At 42.0% G+C, this 18,363-nt stretch overlaps 1 protein-coding gene across 3 annotated transcripts in view; it reads left to right on the top strand.

Annotated features, from left to right (window-relative positions):
* The window catches only part of LOC120020067 (corticotropin-releasing factor receptor 2), an 86,558-nt gene that overhangs the window by 46,597 nt on the left and 21,598 nt on the right, over positions 1-18,363 (top strand). The window lies entirely within an intron of this gene.

Here is an 18,363-nt window from a genome sequence, read left to right on the forward strand (position 1 = left end):
CCCCCACATGGGACGGTTGAGCTAATGTGATTAGCAAGAGGTTGTAAGTGTTTCGTGTAAGTAAAAATTCTCAGGACATAGAGATATCTGATATGGGCAGAAAGCTTAAATTCTTGTTAATCTAACTGCACTGTCCAATTTACAGTAGCTATTACAGTGAAATAATACCATGCTATTGTTTGAGGAGAGTCCACAATTATGAACCAATTAGGCACATTTGGGCAGTCTTGAAGCAACATTTTGAACAGATATACAATGGTTCATTGGATCAGTCTAAAACTTTGCACATACACTTCTGTCATCTAGTGGCCAACATCTAAATTGCACCTGAGGTAGAATAATACATTATGGCCTTTCTCTTGCACTTCAAAGATGATGGTACAAAAACTTAAAAAAAAAAAAAAATCTTTGTATTATATTTAACCAAATCTAATGTGTTATATTCTCCTACATTAATTTCACATTTCCACAAACTTCAAAGTGTTTCCTTTCAAATGGTATCAAGAAAATGCATATCCCTGCTTCAGGTCCTGAGCTACAGGCAGTTAGATTTGGGTATGTAATTTTAGGTAAAAATTGAAAAAAAGGATCCGATCCTAAAGAAGTTAAGCAGACTGTCTGTTTTTGTGACTTAGATGAAGATCAAATCTAATTTTATGACCAATTTATGTAGAAATTCAGATAATTCCACAGGGTTCACATACCTTTTCTTACCACTGTACATATACCCATACAATTTACTTTGCATTTAGTAGTCCAACAGCACAAGGAACGAATGAATGTTTGAACACATTCTTCTTGGCCATGGGCATTCTGAAGCGCCGGCCAGAGGGAAGCCTCTCAAACTGAGGGTATAGAGGGTGGGAGGGGTCGCCAACGACAACCAGTGTCTTCTTTTTGGTTGCCTTGTGGAACAGGATGCTCAAATGTGCCTGTGGTCGACCAATTATTTTGCTGGCTATGTTTACTATTCTGTTCAGTTTGCTTTTGCTCCTCATGCTCAGATTACCATACCAGACTTTCATTTTGAATGTGAGGATGCTCTCCACCAAGCTGCTGTTCACAGCAGCGTCTGTCATTTTGGAGGAACTTTTAGATTAGATATAATATAATGCAGTAGTTACTAGCCTTTAAAGTAACTTTCCAGATTTCTATGGAATATTACCTATAATAATTACAATAAGAGTGAAATACGGCATACATTTGCTCATCCATTTGCACATTTATGAGTGTATTGAATTGCAGTGGGGTATAACTATCTATATGTATACAATATTTCTCCAGAATTTTACAGCTACCCCTTTAAGAATCTCATTCGTCATGTCATCACGGTGAAGCGTCTGGGTCAGAGGATGAAGAAGTCAATTCGATCACCAAATGCACTCACTCTGGGCATTTTTCCTAAGAGACAAATGCTTTTTGTGTGTTGCTCAGTGACCGAAGATGAAAAGGGCCTACCCTATTGCGTTGTGGCCTCAAATATACTATGACTTGCTATGAGCCTCACTTTAACTACCTCAATTGGCCCGACCAACCAGTGCCCCCGGACATTGGGGACCTGTTCACCGGACGTGCTACCTATCCCAGACCTGCTGTTTTCAACTCTAGGTAGAGATACTCTGAATGATCGGCTATGAAAATCCAACTGACATTTACTCCTGAGGTGCTGACCTGTTGCACCCTCGACAACCACTGTGATAATTATTATTTGACCCTGCTGTTCATCTATGAACATTTGAACATCTTGGCCATGTTCTGTTATCTCCACCTGGCACAGCCAGAAGAGGACTGGCCACCCCTCATAGCCTGGTTCCACTCTAGGTGTCACGCCCTGACTTTAGAGATCCTTTTTATGTCTCTATTTGGTTTGGTCAGGGTGTGATTTGAGGTGGGTATTCTATGTTTTTTAGTTCTATTATTTGTATTTCTATGTTTTGGCCAGGTAGGGTTCTCAAATCAGGGACAGCTGTCTATCATTGTCTCTGAGAACCATACTTAGGTAGCCTTTTTTCCCCACCTGTCTTGGTGGGAGGTTGTCTTTCTTTGTGGCACTATTGCCTTAAGCTTCACAGTCGTTTTTGTATTGTTTTTGTCGGCGTCTTCCTAATAAAAAGGAATAGGAAGGCTTACCACGCTGCGCTTTGGTCCAGTTCTTTCGACGGCCGTGACACTAGGTTTTCCTAGCCACCGTGCTTTTACACCTGCATTGCTTGCTGTTTTGGGGTTTTAGGCACATCACTTTGAGATCAGCTGATGTAAGAAGGGCTTAATAAATATGATTTGATTGGCTAACCGGGCTATCTGCATTGTGTCCCGCTACCCACCACCCGCCAAACCCTCTTACGCTACTGCTACTCTGTTTATCATAAATGCATAGTCACTTTAACCATATCTACATGCACATACTACCTCAATCAGCCCGACTAACCGGTGCCTGTATAAGCCTCGCTACTGTTATAGCCTCGCTACTGTATATAGCCACTGTTATAGCCTCGCTACTGTTATTTTTCACTGTCTTTTTACTGTTTTTATTTCTTTACTTACCTATTGTTCGCCTAATACCTTTTTTGCATTGTTGGTTAGAGCCTGTAAGTAAGCACGTGACAAACATTGATGTTGTTTTTGTGTACGTATTTTTAGAGTTTCTTCAATAAGCTGAAATCAGTGTCTCCTGTATTTCAGTAGATGCCTACTGAAATTAAACCAACAAAATATAATGCTGAGAAAATAAACTTGAATGTTCCAGTGCTCTGCCAAGTGTGTCCTTAGGCTGTTCCTTTTTTAGAACTCATGAGTCAATGTCAAAGATACTATTGCGTTAGACACTGGCCAAAGTACAGCGAAGTCATGCGAAGGACTGATACAAATGTGAAAAAACACTCACTTGCTATTGTATGAACAGTATACATATTTTATAGTTTAATCCCAAAATGGTAAAACATTTTGTGATTAAACTATAAAATATACTTTCACGGTGTATTGAGTACACTATTTGTATTATTGTAAACAAACATTTGCCCTGTCCTGTGTATCAAACACAAAACTCTTTGATAGCCATCAGTCATCGGCTGTGGGGCAGGAATCAAGAACTGTTTGACGTTGAATCTGCACACTGATCATACTGAGGTACTGGCAGAATTATACCTTTTTATTAGAGATTATTATGTTTTCATTCGTTTTTGATCACTAGCAGTTAAAAGGGGGTATGGAATTCTACAACCTGCTGTTGTCTCTTCAAACTTTGCCTAACCTCCAACACTATAAACAACATACACAATATATACACAAAAGTATGTGGACACCCCTTCAAATTAGTGGATTCGGCTATTTCAGCCACACCCGATGCTGACAAGTGTATAAATTCCAGCACACAACCATGGAATCGCCATAGTCAAACATTGGCAGTAGAATGGCATTACTGAAGAGCTCAGTGACTTTTAATGTGGCACCGTCATAGGATGCCACCTTTCCAACAAGTCAGTTCGTCAAATTTCTGCCCTGTCAACTGTAAGTGCTGTTATTGTGAAGTGGAAACAACTAGGAGCAACAACGGCTCTGCTGCGAAGTAGTAGGGCACACAAGCTCACAGAACGGGACCGCCGAGTACTGAAGCGTGTAAAAATCGTCTTTCCTCGTTTGCAACACTTTCCTTATTTCCAAACTGCCTCTGGAAGGCACGTCAGCATAAGAACTGTTAGTCAGGAGCTTCATGAAATGGGTTTCAGGGGACAAGTAGCCGCACACAAGCCTAAGATCACCATGCGCAATGCCAACCGTCGGCTGGAGTGATATAAAGCTTGGACTCCGGAGCAGTGGAATCGCGTTCTCTGGAGTGATTATTCACGCTTCACAATCTGGCAGTCCGACAGACAAATCTGGGTTTGGCGGATGCCAGGAGAACACTACCTGCCCAAATCTATAGTGCCAACTGTACAGTTTGGTGGAGTAGGAATAATGATCTGGGGCTGTTTTTCATGGTTCAGACTAGGCCCGTTAGTTCCAGTGAAGGGAAATCTTAACGCTACAGGATACAATGACATTCAAGATGATTCTGTGCTTCCAACTTTGTGGCAACAGTTTGGGGAAGGCCCTTTCCTGTTACAGCATGACAATGCCCACGTGCACAAAGCGAGGTCCATACAGAAATGGTTTGTCGAGATCGGTGTGGAAGAACTTGACTGGCCTGCACAGAGCCCTGACCTCAACCCCATCGAACACCTTTGGGATGAATTGGAACACTGACTGCGAGCCAGGCCTAATCACTCAACATCAGTGCCCGACCTCACTAAAGCTCTTGTGGCTGAATGGAAGCAAGTCCCCGCATCAAAGCTCCAACATCTAGTGGAAAGCCTTCCCAGAAGAGTGGAAGCTGTTAGAGCAGCAAAGGGGGGACCAACTCCATATTAATGCCCATGATTTTGGAATTAGTCGTTCGACAAGTAGGTGTCCACATACTTTTAATCATGTAGTAGTGTATACACAGACATCTTAGTTCCCCCTTACCAAGCTGAAAGGAAGCACTGAAACGACCTCTAGTACCATGGTTTGGAAAGAGAAACAGATATGATTAACTTTGCTTCATCATGCGTAATGTACAGATGGTTAGTCAGAGATCTGTACTCTTTCCCTGCACCAATGCTTCAAATTACTGCTGACTCAGTGGAATAGCTCACAGGCACAAGCATCTGAACCTGCTCCCCAGCCCTCATTTGTTCACTGAAAGAGCATACTTTACAAAGACAGTTACTATTTCTCTGTGTTAATATCATACTATCTGGGAAAATTCTCCTTGTCTTACAAGTGTAGGACTGGGGGTGTTTGAGCTACCGTACAAGGCTGCCTGTATTGCTGGGAAAGTATTAGACTATTCCCAGAGTGCCACCCAATTAATTTGGATGTACTTTGTCAACTCTCGAGTTTCTAAGTACAGAGGAGGATGAATCTTTAGGGAGAGTCAATATCCTGAAATTATACTCAAAATGTATTCAGTCAAGCTGTCCCCTACAGTACTGTGCATTACTTGGCCTTAGATGTGAGTAGCAGCATCAGAAGCTGCTGTTAAAAATGTCTCTGTCAGTGGATCAATGAACATGTCCAGGTAGTTTTGTTGAAAAAGGGTCAAATGAACAGGCTCAATGGCTCTGTGTTTGGTTTGGTCATGTCATTGATTGTTTTGCCTTGTCTCATGGGACTCATGTTGTCTGTTTGTTCCAAATGATTTAACTGAAGGTGTCCTCTGCATTCAATCAAACCATGTTTCTTGTTGATTCTTTATTGTTAAATATACATTCACTGCTAAATACATTTTTTTACTTACTGTTGATTAGGAAATACCATTGAACTCAGACCAATTTTATTTAACCTGGGCTAACTAATAGTGTGATACCTGGTTTTGCATACATGTTAGCTATATGCATAATCAGGTGTTGAAAGGTAATTCACCAGATTGCATGGTACTTCTGATTGTCCCTATTCATCCCCATTGCCACTCTTGTCCACTTACTCATTTAACCCTGCTCCTTTAATCTATCATCTTGCCAATATTTTTATAAAAAGGTCAGTGAATATTCCCCATTTTTGCATTTTTCATTCATTACCATACGAATATGTTAGTTGTATACATCATGATTTTGTATAACTTGTTATACAAAAGAGATACAATCATACAGTAGCACAATGTTGAAAAGAAACATGGTTCATTTGAAATTTACGGATACTTTTTCATTAAATGGACATGCAAATCATTAAAGATGCACTATGCAGAAATCACTAAAGCCATTTCATGGTTGCTAATATTCTAATAGTTTGCCCTAATTTCTTTTTATGTGACAAAACAAACAAGTATAGTGTAGAGAACCATTGTACCATCTACCATCGCTGTGGAAACATAGTATTTTCAGCTGGTGTACAAAACCGAAAGTAAAAGACTAAAAACAAAACTTAAGAACGGGAAGCATAGAAATAGTGCACATAGAACAGATCTACCGCTTTTTAAGACTTGCTTTCAATGAGCATGACAGATCTATACCACACATTTCTATGTGAATTTGGTCCAGTTACCAAAAAGGTTACATATTGCAGCTTTAAGAGGATTATAAAAATAAATAAAATGCATGAAGTATCAAGGATATAAAAAAAAGTACATTGAAATGTAGAAGGAAAACATGTAGTTCAAAGTCAATTAGCTACAGTAAGAGGTTTTAAAGATATGCTAATGTATTAACTGGAGGATTAAGAGGCTTTGCAAAGCCCCTTTCATGAATGAACATTGTTATTCCTAAAGTGTCAAGAGTGGCAGAATTGTTTTGAAGTGGTAAACTTTGAACTGAGGGATGAGGTAACAATCTTTTCTCGGCTCACAGGACAGCGCTAAGTGAAAGACTTGTGTAACTATAATCAACTTGCATAGCATTATGCCACTTGTAGTAGTTATGATCTATTATTTACCTAATAAATGAAGTATTATTGTTGTATCACTATTATAAACTTACTTCACAACTGCTACTACACCTGAATGATAGTTGTGTTACAATTATCTACTTAACTTAAATAGAGCACATGAATGATTATTATGTAATATTGAACTCACCACAGACGGCAAGACTAAATTCAAAGAATCAAATCAAATTGTAATTCTCACATGCTTCGTAAACAACCGGTGTAGACTAACAGTGAAATGCTTACTTACGGGCACTTCCCAGCAATGTAGTAGTCCCGTGTAGCTCAGTTGGTAGAGCATGGTGCTTGCAATGCCAGGGTTGAGGGTTTGATTCCCACCAGTATGAAAATGTATGCACTCACTACTGTAAGTTGCTCTGGATGAGAGTGTCTGCTAAAATAATACAAGGATAAAAATGTGAGGAATCAATGAGTCATGATGGCTATATAGATGGGCACCAGTATTGAGTTGAGGTACAAGGTAATTGAAATAGTTAATGTGCAGAGGTACAAGGTAATTGAGGTAGATATGTACATATAGGTAGGGGTAAAGTGACTAGGCAACAGGATAGATAAACAGCAAGTCAAAATAGTTTTTAGGGCCTTCCTCTGACACTGCCTGGTATAGAGGTCCTGGATGGCAGGAAACTCGGCCCCGGTGATTTACTGGGCCGTACGATCTACCCTTTGTAGCGCCTTGAGGTCGGATGCCAAGCAGTCAAGAAGCTCTCAATGATGCAGCTGTGGAACTTTTTGAGGATCTGAGGGCCACAAAAAAAAAATCCCCATAAGAATCCATCAGTGTAAGTTAGAGATATCTGGGGGGGGTTTTGCATTGGATGCATCTCAATCCACTTAATCTGCCAGTGTCGCACTTCCGCATCCGCTGTGAAAAGTGGCAGAGCTAGAGCAGTGTTTGACAGACCATGAGACATCCCGAAAATCTTGTCACGTAAACGACTGTAGTGTCCGAACGGTTTGACCTAGAAATTCTCAGAAACACGATGGTGTTCTCCGTTTTGCTCTCCGTTCCCCACAAGTGTCAGAAGACTCGTCTTAAGTCGGTACCGTCGATGTGACAACTTCTGTTTGATAGCGTCCAAACCGTTTGGGCCAGAAACTAATGTGGAAAGGGGAGATTTTCACAGACATGACGGTGTTCTCCGTTTTTCTCTACAACCCCCCTCAAGTGTCACAGGACTCGTCTGAAGGTAACCGGTACCGGTTTAAAAAACAAATGAAAGTATGAAGGTAGTTTTGTGCCTACCCAAGAAAATGGGTTAAATGTGTAAAAATATAAATAATGTATTTTCCCAGAGTTTTTTTTATATCTCCTAGATATAGGACATCAACTTCAAAACCTTGTTTCTTATGATTTATTTTTTGACTGTCCTTTTTTGCCATTTTATGAATGTTTTATTGATTGTGTTTCTATAGACTTTAGTAGTAAATGACCAAATCAATATTTTTTTTATCAAATATTTTTTTATATACCTAAAGGGGTCCTAAAATTCAAAATCAAACAGCTAAATGATCCATAGTATGACCATCTTAAAACAATTCCATATGTTATCTTAAGGTTCTTCCTAGAATCGTCTATGAAGGGTTTTACTGAGAACCCTTCATTCTTTGGAGTTCTTCCTAGAACCCTATATGAACGGGTAGAACCCACCTTATTAGCCTTACCTTTAAAATGTCATTATTTATGACAATTCATTACATATATCATAAGGCCTTTCTTTGAGGGCCTAGTTACTATATACCTACACAGTGGTGTTAGGAGTCTCCTAGTTTATAGGCCACATCAGGCCTGCAAGTCACATTATGCTGGCTTGCAAAGTGATGTGTAATTCCTGTTGGAATCCAGCCAGAGTATACTGAGACTACCTCGGTCATCTAAACTGGAACAACCATCTCAGTAACGGGTGCAGTAAATCCAATTACAAACAGATTGGATTAGATTGTAATCAATGTACATGCAAAAATATAGATATTACATTAAAACAAATATTCTGAAAATCTCCCTGCAATAGAGCATGCTGGGAAATATTATCTATGGTTCTATGTAGATCCCTTCTTGCCTTCCAAATAATAATTTTTGCCTTCCAATGAATCATCAAAGAACCCTTTCTTACAAAAATGTTTATTCTGATCAAAACGGTTCTTGGTGGAACCCTATTCCTCCGCAAATAACCCTTTTTTTGTAAGAGTGAACTGTACCACCGTCGTCAACAAACTTAATGACAGTTGTGGGTGAACAGGAAGTACAGGAGGGGACTAAACACACACCCCTGGGGGGCCCCTGTGTTGAGGGTCAGCGTGGCGGATTTGTTGTCTACTTTCACCACCTAGGGGCGGCGCATCAGGAAGTCTTGGCTCTAGTTGCAGAGGGAGGTGTTCAGTCCCAGGGTCCTGAGTTTTGTGATGAGGGCAATATGGTGTTGAAAGCTGAACTGTAGTTAATGAACAACATACTCACATAGGTGTTTCTCTTATCCAGGTGGGAGGGCAGTGTGGAGAGCAATAGAGATTGTGTGACCTGTTGGGGTGGTATGCAATTTGGAGTGGGTCCAGGGTGTCTGGGATGATGGTGTTAATGTGAGCCATGACTAGCCTTTCAACGCATTTCATGGCTACAGATGTGAGTGCTACGGGGCGATAGTCATTTAGACAGGTTACCTTGGCATTCCTGGGCATAGGGACTATGGTGGTCTGTTTAAAACATGTAGGTATTACAGACATAGATCATGCATTTGATCTTCGGCCTATTGGAGCGCAGTGGCATGTATTTATGCATGCCAATGGAGGCCAGCCTTCCCCAAAAAATTAAACATTGAAATGTCTCTTTCATCTCTTTGTTTAATAATTTCCCTTACATTTGAGCCACCTGCAAATGTATCTCAACGGAGAAATCATCAGAGCGAGGGAAACCGCACCATGTATCTGAACCGGTCTGGCCAAAAAGAGTATGACATGTTGCCATCCTTAGAATTGAATTCAATAGCATGGAAAGCCAGCTAGAATTTGGCCTCCCTTGATAATTTTAATAGCCAATCAGCATTGAGCTGAGCGAGCTCAACTGTGAATGGTCCTGGCATTTTCCTGCAGTAGCTAGCTATAGATGGAGATCTAGAGTTCCTAGTTCAAAACATTTAGTAAAACTGTAATTTGTGCACCAGCTGAAAAATCAAGGGGAATGGAAGGCCGATTCCAAAATTGGATATTGTGCAGGGGAGAGGAGCACCTGCTCGGATCAAATCTTTCAACACTGAGAATTACAATAGGACAGCTGGGAGTGCTAGGCTAAGGAAGCTGTTTTGCTGGCTTTGCCTTCTATTTGACAAGAGCACATGTTCGGTCAGGCACAACAGCCTGAAACTAAAGCTTTAGGGTAGAGTCCGGATCAACAATGCTCTCGACCAGGCCGCAGTGATCAGTGTCCAGAGGCACAATGATCAGGTCAAGAAAAACAGAGACATTCTGAAGAAACTGTTCATCACAGTAATCTACATGGGATGACAGGAGCAAACCTTCAGGGGGCACGATGATTGAACAACAAGCCTTAACAACTGTAATTGTGGAACTCAATGCATTTGCGGAGTTCGATACTGCCATGGCTGAACACCTTCGGAGAAGGACTGTATTTACAGGTATGTCAAACACCATACAGAATGACAGCATTCAGAGCATCGCAGACGTGATACAAAGTGAGATTGACAGTGAGTCATGTCTTAAGTGTAAAACTAACAATGACTCAATAATCCATGCCTTCTGGGAATGCTAGAAAGTCCAGAAGTTATGGGAGAAGTTAGAAAGTTGGCAGTTAGAATTATTACAATGTAAATGTACTTTTCGCTCTAACTGCGTATTTCAAGACATGGCATACATGTATCAGGGTGCAGTGAGAAACCCAATAAGTTGGACACTGCTTTTGTCAATCATCTTGAACGCATACTTAAACTGGAAATCAACCAATCCTCTATCGTTAACACAATGGAAAGGTCAAACGCTTTATCTAAATGTTGAAAGTGCATGGGCGATTGAGAGAAACAAAATGGTACAGTTTGAGCAATTTGATGGACAGTGATGAGGGCGCTGGAGATGGGGGTGTGAGCAGGTGGGTCTGGGAAGGGTGATGATGTTTGTGTGTGTTTGTATGCTTTTGTTTTTATGTGTATATTTTGTATTGTTTTACAATACTAATGTTTTACAAAAAAGACAGTGAGATTAGTTCAGCACCCTTCATAGAAGTCCAGGTGGATGGCACCGCAGACATATCCTGCAAATGTCAATAAACAATCATAGCACGCTATGTCAATGATAAAGGTGTTATGCGAGAAATTCCTGTTTCTTTTTGTTTATGAGCGCAGAGAGAAACGCAGAGGCAATCACTGATGTTGTAATACAAACTGGCTGCAGGGTTGTATTTGCCAACAAACTCATCTGCCAGACTTACGACGGGGCAAGCCGCATGGGCTCCCGAGTGGTGCAGCGTTCTAAGGCACTGCATCTCAGTGTTAGAAGTCATCGCTACAGCCCTGGTTCAATAAAAAAAAAAGAGGTCAGATGACGCAGATGCTAAGCTACAGGACTGTTTTGCTATCACAGACTGGAAAATGTTCCGGGATTCCTCCGATGGCATTAGGGAGAACACTACATCATTCACAGCTTCATCAATAAGTGCATCGATGACATCGTCCCTACAGTGACCGTACGTACATACCCCAACCAGAAGCCATGGATTACAGGCAGCATCCGCACTGAGCTAAAGGCTAGAGCTGCCGCTTTCAAGGTGTGGGGCTCTAACCCGGAAGCTTATAAGAAATCCCGCTAAGCCCTCCGATGAACCATCAAACAGGAAAAGCATCAATACAGGACTAAGATCGAATTGTACTACACCGGCTCTGACGCACGTCGGATGTGGCAGGGCTTGCAAACCATTACAGACTACAAAAGGGAAGCCCAGCCGAGAGCTGCCCAGTGACACGAGCCTACCAGACAAGCTAAACTACTTCTATGCTCGCTTCGAGGCAAATAACACTGAAACATGTATAAGAGAACCAGCTGTTCCAGAAGACTGTGTGATCATGCTGTCCGCAGCCGATGTGAAGACCTTTTCAAACAGGTCAACATTCACGGATTACCAGGACGTGTACTGTGAGCATGCGCTGACCAACTGGTAAGTGTCTTCACTGACATTTTCAACCTCTCCCTGTCCGAGTCTGTAATTCCAACATGTTTTAAGCAGACCACCATAGTCCCTGTGCCCAGGAACACTAAGGTAACCTGTCTAAATGACTACCGACCCGTTGCACTCACGTCTGTAGCCATGAAGTGCTTTGAATGGCTGGTCATGGCTCACATCAACACCATTATCCCAGAAACCCTAGACACACTCCAATTTGCATACCGCCCAAACAGATCCACAGATGATGGAATCTCTATTGCACTCCACACTGCCCTTTCCCACCTGGACAAAAGGAACACCTATGTGAGAATGCTATTCATTGACTACAGCTCAGAGTTCAACACCATAGTGCCCTCAAAGCTCATCAATAAGCTAAGGACCCTGGGACTAAACACCACCCTCAGCAACTGGATCCTGGACTTCCTGAAGTGCCGCCCCCAGGTGGTAAGGGTAGATAACAACACATCCTCCATGGTGATCCTCAACACAGGGGCCCCTCAGGGGTGCGTGCTCAGTCCCCTCTTGTACACCCTGTTCACTTATGACTGCACGGCCAGGCACCACTCCAACACCATCATTACATTTGCCGATGACACAACAGTGGTAGGCCTGATCACCGACAACGACGAGACGGCCTATAGTGAGTAGGTCAGAGACCTGGCCGTGTTGTGCCAGGACAACAACCTCTCCCTCAACGTGATCAAGACAAAGGAGATGATTGTGGACTACAGGAAAAAAAGGACCGAGCACACCCCCATTCTCATCGACGGGGTTGCAGTGGAGCAGGTTGAGAGCTTCAAGTTCCTTGGTGTCCACATCACCAACAAACTAAAATGGTCCAAGCACACCAAGACATTTGTGAAGAGAGCATGACAAAACCTACTCCCCCTCAGGAGACTGAAAAGATTTGGTATGTGTCCTCAGATCCTCAAAAGGTTCTACAGCTGCACCATCGAGAGCATCCTGACTGGTTACATCACTGCCTGGTATAGCAACTGCTTGGCCTCCGACCTCAAGGCATTACAGAGGGTTGTGCGAACGGCCCAGTACATCACTGGAGCCAAGCTTCCTGCCATAAAATTGTCAGACTCCAGCCACCCTAGTCCTAGACTGTTCTCTCTGCTACCGCACGGCAAGCGGTACCGGCGCGCCAAGTCTAGGTCCAAGAGGCTTTTAAACCGCTTCTATCCCCAAGCCATAAGACTCCTGAACGTCTAGTCAAATGGCTACACAGACTATTTGCATTGCTCCCCCCTCCCCTTTACACCACTGCTACTCTCTGTTGTCATCTATGCATAGTCACTTTAATAACTCTACCTACATCTACATAGTACCTCAACTAACCGGTGCCAACGCACATTGACTCTGTATCGGTACCCCCCCTATATATAGTCTCGCTATTGGTATTTTACTGCTGTTCTTTAATTACTTGTTACTTTTATCTTTGATTCTTATCCATATTTTTTTGAAAGTGCACTGTTGATTAGGGGCTCGTAAGTAAGCATTTCAATGTAAGGTCTACACCTGTTGTATTCGGCGCATGTGACTAATACGATTTGATTTGGTTCGATTCCAGGCTGTATCACAACCGGCCGTGATTGGGAGTCCCATAGGGCAGTGCACAATTGGCCCAGTTTTGTCCGGGTTAGGGTTTGGCCGGGGTAGGCTGTCATTGCAAATAATAATTTGTTAACTGACTTGCCTAGTTCAATAAAAAATACAAATGTATAGTGGGCAGCGAGGTGTGGTTCAGTTGCTCGTGAAAACCCACTGTCAATATGCCCTATTCATTCATTGTTATGCTCACAAACTAAACTTGGTTTAAGCGCCGGGGACAACCAGTATTCAAGACTAAATGTTTTTTTATTTTTATATCTATTGACAGTTTTTACCCTGTCATGCAAAAATACATCCATGATTACTGAGGTTGACAATACCATTCGGGAACCGGGATTAGAGCAGTGCATGCTGTGCACGAAGGCCTGAGATCATTGTTTTTGATCGACTCATACAGTAACTGAGCCCTTTTGGGATAAAGATTAAATTGCTCAGATCAGTGCTCTGAAACATGTATTTAAAAAAAATTGGACTCACAGAACCACTGTTTCAGACCCTACAGAGCAAATCTCTTGATGTAAGGCATTCATGTGTACGGGTTGATAGTACACGGAATCCATCAAAAGCCATTAGAAGTGATGTGAAGTATCAAGGGATATACAGTATGACAAATGGGATGACTGTGGCTGTGATGACTGAGCAGGGACAACGCTGACAATGACCCAGGCCTCCTGAACAGATACTGACGACTGTACTTGGAAATACTTGATGGAATCATACTACACATGACCCAGAGGTTTGCTGACATGACAAGCCTTGACTTCTTTTGTGTTCTTGATCATGGGTCATTTCCCAAGTACTCACAGCAAGAGGGGTTTCCTGACAGAGATTTCACACAGCTGATCCAAACGTACCCTTTCTTTGACCAGAGGTTGAAAAATGAGCTGCAGGTAGTCTATGCTGATACCTACTTCCACAAACCACCAGGTGAGCAGCTGCAATTATTAGTGAAAAATTACCTGACCACCACTTTACCCGAGATATGCAAGCACCTGAAACAGATGCTCACCATCCGTGTTACAAGTACATCAGCTGAAAGGTCATTTTCCATTCTGAAAAGCATTCAAACCTACCTACGCAGAGAGGCACTGTCCAGCTGGTGGTGCTGACAAATAGCGGAGGTGGGAGACCACGCTCTCCGGTAACTCTCCGTGGTCCTGAATCAATAGTTAGTGTGCCTTGTTTTAATGAACATCTTGGGGTTACCACAGGTTAACATCAAATCAAGCTTTATTTATTTACACAGCACATTTCAGACATGGAATGCAACAGTGTGCTTCACAAGAAAAAAATGAAAACAAAATGTAATATTTACTATACAACAAACAAGAGGATAAAAAAAAAAGACAAAAAAGCACCCTAAGGAAAAGCAAAGCTAAAAAGGTAAGATTTAAGATTTATTTTGAAAATGTCCACTGTTGGCCCCCCTCAGGTTCTCTGGCAGGAAATTCCTGGCAGAATTGTAACTAAAGGCTGCCTCTCCATGCATCTTGGTCCTAGATTTTGGGATAGTTAAAAGGCCAGTGCCAGAGGACCTGACAGACCTACTAGGCACACAAATTAAAAGCATGTCTGACATGTTGCACAATGTGGATTGATTTAAAAACCAATAGAATAATCTTAAAATAAATCCTAAAACTCACAGGCAACCAGTGCAGAGACCTTAAAACCAATGCAATGTGTGCTCTCCGTCTGGTCTTGGTCAGTACCCATGCTGCAGCATTCTGTATGTTTTGCAGTTGACCAAAGGCTTTCTTGATATCACTTTCCTGAGCATGTCTATGTCAACCAAGAAGAGTAGGGCACATATCAAACTTCTCATCAGGTCTTGCTTGACTGATACCCAGCATAATGTTTGTTACCTTATCTCTGAAATATGCCGCAAACTCATCACATTTAGATGTGGAGGAAAGTTCACATAGGCTTGTGGGGGTAGGATTTATCAGGCCATCAATGGTCGAGAAGAGCACTCTAATTCTTCTGATTATTAGTGATCAAGTGAGAAAAATGAGCCCATCTGGCATTTCAAATTGCCTTGTTATATATGCCAAGTTGCTCTCTCAGAATATCAAAATGGACCTGCAACTTGGACTTTCTCCACTTCCTCTCTGTAATTTCCGTTTAATTTATTAGTTTCCTCACTCATCCAAGGGGCTCCCCATTTGGATTTGGCCTTTAACTTTACTGGAGCTATAGCATCAATGTTTGCCCTCCATTTTCTATTAAAGTTATCAACTAAATCATCACAAGAGGAAGGCAGAATAGGTGATGGAGTATTGTTCATACACTCAATAAAATCTGTCGCAACTTCAGAGGTAAGATAGTGTTTCTTAATAATGTGTTCAGTATTACCCTGTGCTATGGCAACAAGGTAGTAGGAAATACACAGTGGTGATCAGATAAAGCAACATCAACAATAGTGGATATTTCAGTAGAAAGTGCTTTTGGGCCCAGTAACATGTTGGATAAAGTCCATAGAGCTCAAAATATTCAGAAATTAAATTGCCTTTTAGTCAGTCAGTCTCTTTGTCAACAGGAATATTAAAATCACCCAACAATGATTTTATCATAGTTTTCAAAGACAATAGACAATAGTTCAGATAAATCAGTATAGAAAGTGGGGCAGTGCTTTGGAGGCCTATACATGGTTATGGCCAGCACTGGTGGCTGACATTTAAACAGTATACCATGATGCTTAAAAGTTGACACAAAGTTGCCAAATTAAATAATGTCCTTACAGCTGAGAGCATTAGGAAAAATACAGGCTGTCCCCCCACCCTTTTCCCATTTTCTGATAGAGTATGAAAAGCTGTAGTCCAGGGGGAGGCGTCAATAAGAGCGATACTATAGTCGGAAGGCAGCCATGTTTCAGTGAGAAACATGCAATCATTTCGAGAAAGGTTTTACGAGGGATTGCTCTAACATTGAAAAGTGCCATATTCAATGAGTGTGGGCCACTCTGCCTCGAGGTAACCAATGAAATAACTAAATTATTAACGTGACAAACACATTTTCTGACAGTCTCCAATCTATCAGAATGGTAGGAGATGACAGTTTGTATAAACTCACTAGAAGGTGGAGTTAAAAGAACATCAATTAGGTTACTCACGATAACCATAGTGTCATTTGTATAGGAGTTGATATGGTTTCCAAGTCCCCTGTTGCTTATTTTTACAGGGAGAACTGGAGCACTACCATATCCTGTCTATCAGTCTAAAACAGTTTGCGATGTTGCTGGAAATAATCCTGGGCTGGTAGGTCCGTCTCAAGTGGGGCAAAGCTGTTTGATAGCCGGATCGGATCTTCTCGGATAGATGGGTGGCCAGACTGCCTCCCCGAACTCCTACGCCTTGCGAGCGTCCAGTCTCCCATGGGCCACAGAGTTGCCTGTTGGATTGGGACAGAACAACACCGCCCGACTTAGACAGAGTTGTTTAAAACTGAGATTCGATTTGCCTGGGATACAGCAAGGTCGGTGTACTTTGAAAGCAGTTTTTTTTTCTCTCAGCCGAGCTAACAGCCAGATGATCTCTTCCCTAAGATACTAGATGGTGGTGCATTTAGGGCAGACAAATCCATGTCCAATTTCCAGTTCCACCTTATCGTTATCTTGTGATTGTGTGAAAATCATCTCACACCTGAAGCATTTGTGCTCAGCTGTGGATAAAAACACCAGTGGGCTAGCACTGCTAGTGTTAGCCCGCTCCATTTTCTTGATGTCTAGCAGCTAACTGCTACTTAACAGGAAACCGGGACACAAACTTGCAGTCCCAGCAGTAAAGGCTGACCACGTCACTGAATCAGTAGCAATACAAACTTTAGCTACTACTACAAGCAATTTAATGAACATTATTTCATTTAAACAAACCGAGTGTAGGCAGTACACTGCTCTGTTGCGCGCTCTTCCGGGGGCTTCTACCTATAGTTAGCCTACAAATTTCGCATTAGGCTATTTTAATCTTGCTGCTCCGAAAAAATATTTTAGGACGTTATTACATTTTGAGGATACCGATGGTGATTTGAACTTCGCCAACTAACTTTAACTCACATTGGACCATGCTGTGTTGGTCATTTTAAGTGTTTGTTACATTTTTATTTGTGTACTTAAACAGGACATACACTACATGACCAAAAGTATGTGGACACCTGCTCGTCTAACATCTAATTCCAAAATCATGGGCGTTAATGTGGAGTTGGTCCCGCCTTTGCTGTTATAACAGCCTCCACTCTTCTGGAAAGGCTTTCCACTTATGTTGGTACATTGCTGCGGGGATTTCCATTTAGCCACAAGAGCATTAGTGAGGTCGGGCACTGATGTTGGGCGATTAAGCCTGGCTCGCAGTCGTCATTACAATTCATCCCACAGGTGTTCGATAGGGTTGAGATCAGGGCTCTGTCAAGTTCTTCCACACCTATCTTGACAAAGCATTTCTGTACGGACCTCACATTGTGCACGGGGGCACTGTCATGCTGAAACAGGAAATCGTCTAGAATGTTGTATGCTGTAGCGTTAAGATTTCCCTTGACTGGAACTAAGGGACCAAGGCCAAACCATGAAAAACAGCCTCAGACCATTATTCCTACTTTTTGCATGCTACGCGCTTCAGGATTATTGTATGGCCTACCACTTCGCAGCTGAGCTGTTGTTGGTCATAGATGTTTCCACTAGACCGGGGCAGCTCTAGCAGAGCAGAAATGTTATGAACTGACTTGTTGAAAAGGTGGCATCCTATGACGATGCCATGTTGAAAGTCACTGAGCTCTTCAGTAAGGCCATTCTATTGGCAGTGTTTGTCTATGGAGATTGCATGGCGGTGTGCTGGATTTTATACACCTGTCAGCAATGGGTTGTGGCTGAAATAGCCAAATCCACTAATTTGAAGGGTGTCCACATACTTTTGTGTATATATAGTGTATGTCCAGTTTTAAATCTGATAATTTGGCAAACGTCTGTGTTTGAATTTATTCCGGCGCTGTGTGACACTTGTCTTTTGGAACTGTGTCTGTGAAACGATGTAGGCTATGGTTTATCGGTCTTATACTGGCTACTACGATGCCCTATAAAAGCATTTCTAATGGCTTATAGAACAAACAATGCAATTATCACAACATAGTTTGTG

This window comes from Salvelinus namaycush, chromosome 25 (genome assembly GCF_016432855.1).
Source record: "Salvelinus namaycush isolate Seneca chromosome 25, SaNama_1.0, whole genome shotgun sequence".
Taxonomy (NCBI): domain Eukaryota; kingdom Metazoa; phylum Chordata; class Actinopteri; order Salmoniformes; family Salmonidae; genus Salvelinus; species Salvelinus namaycush.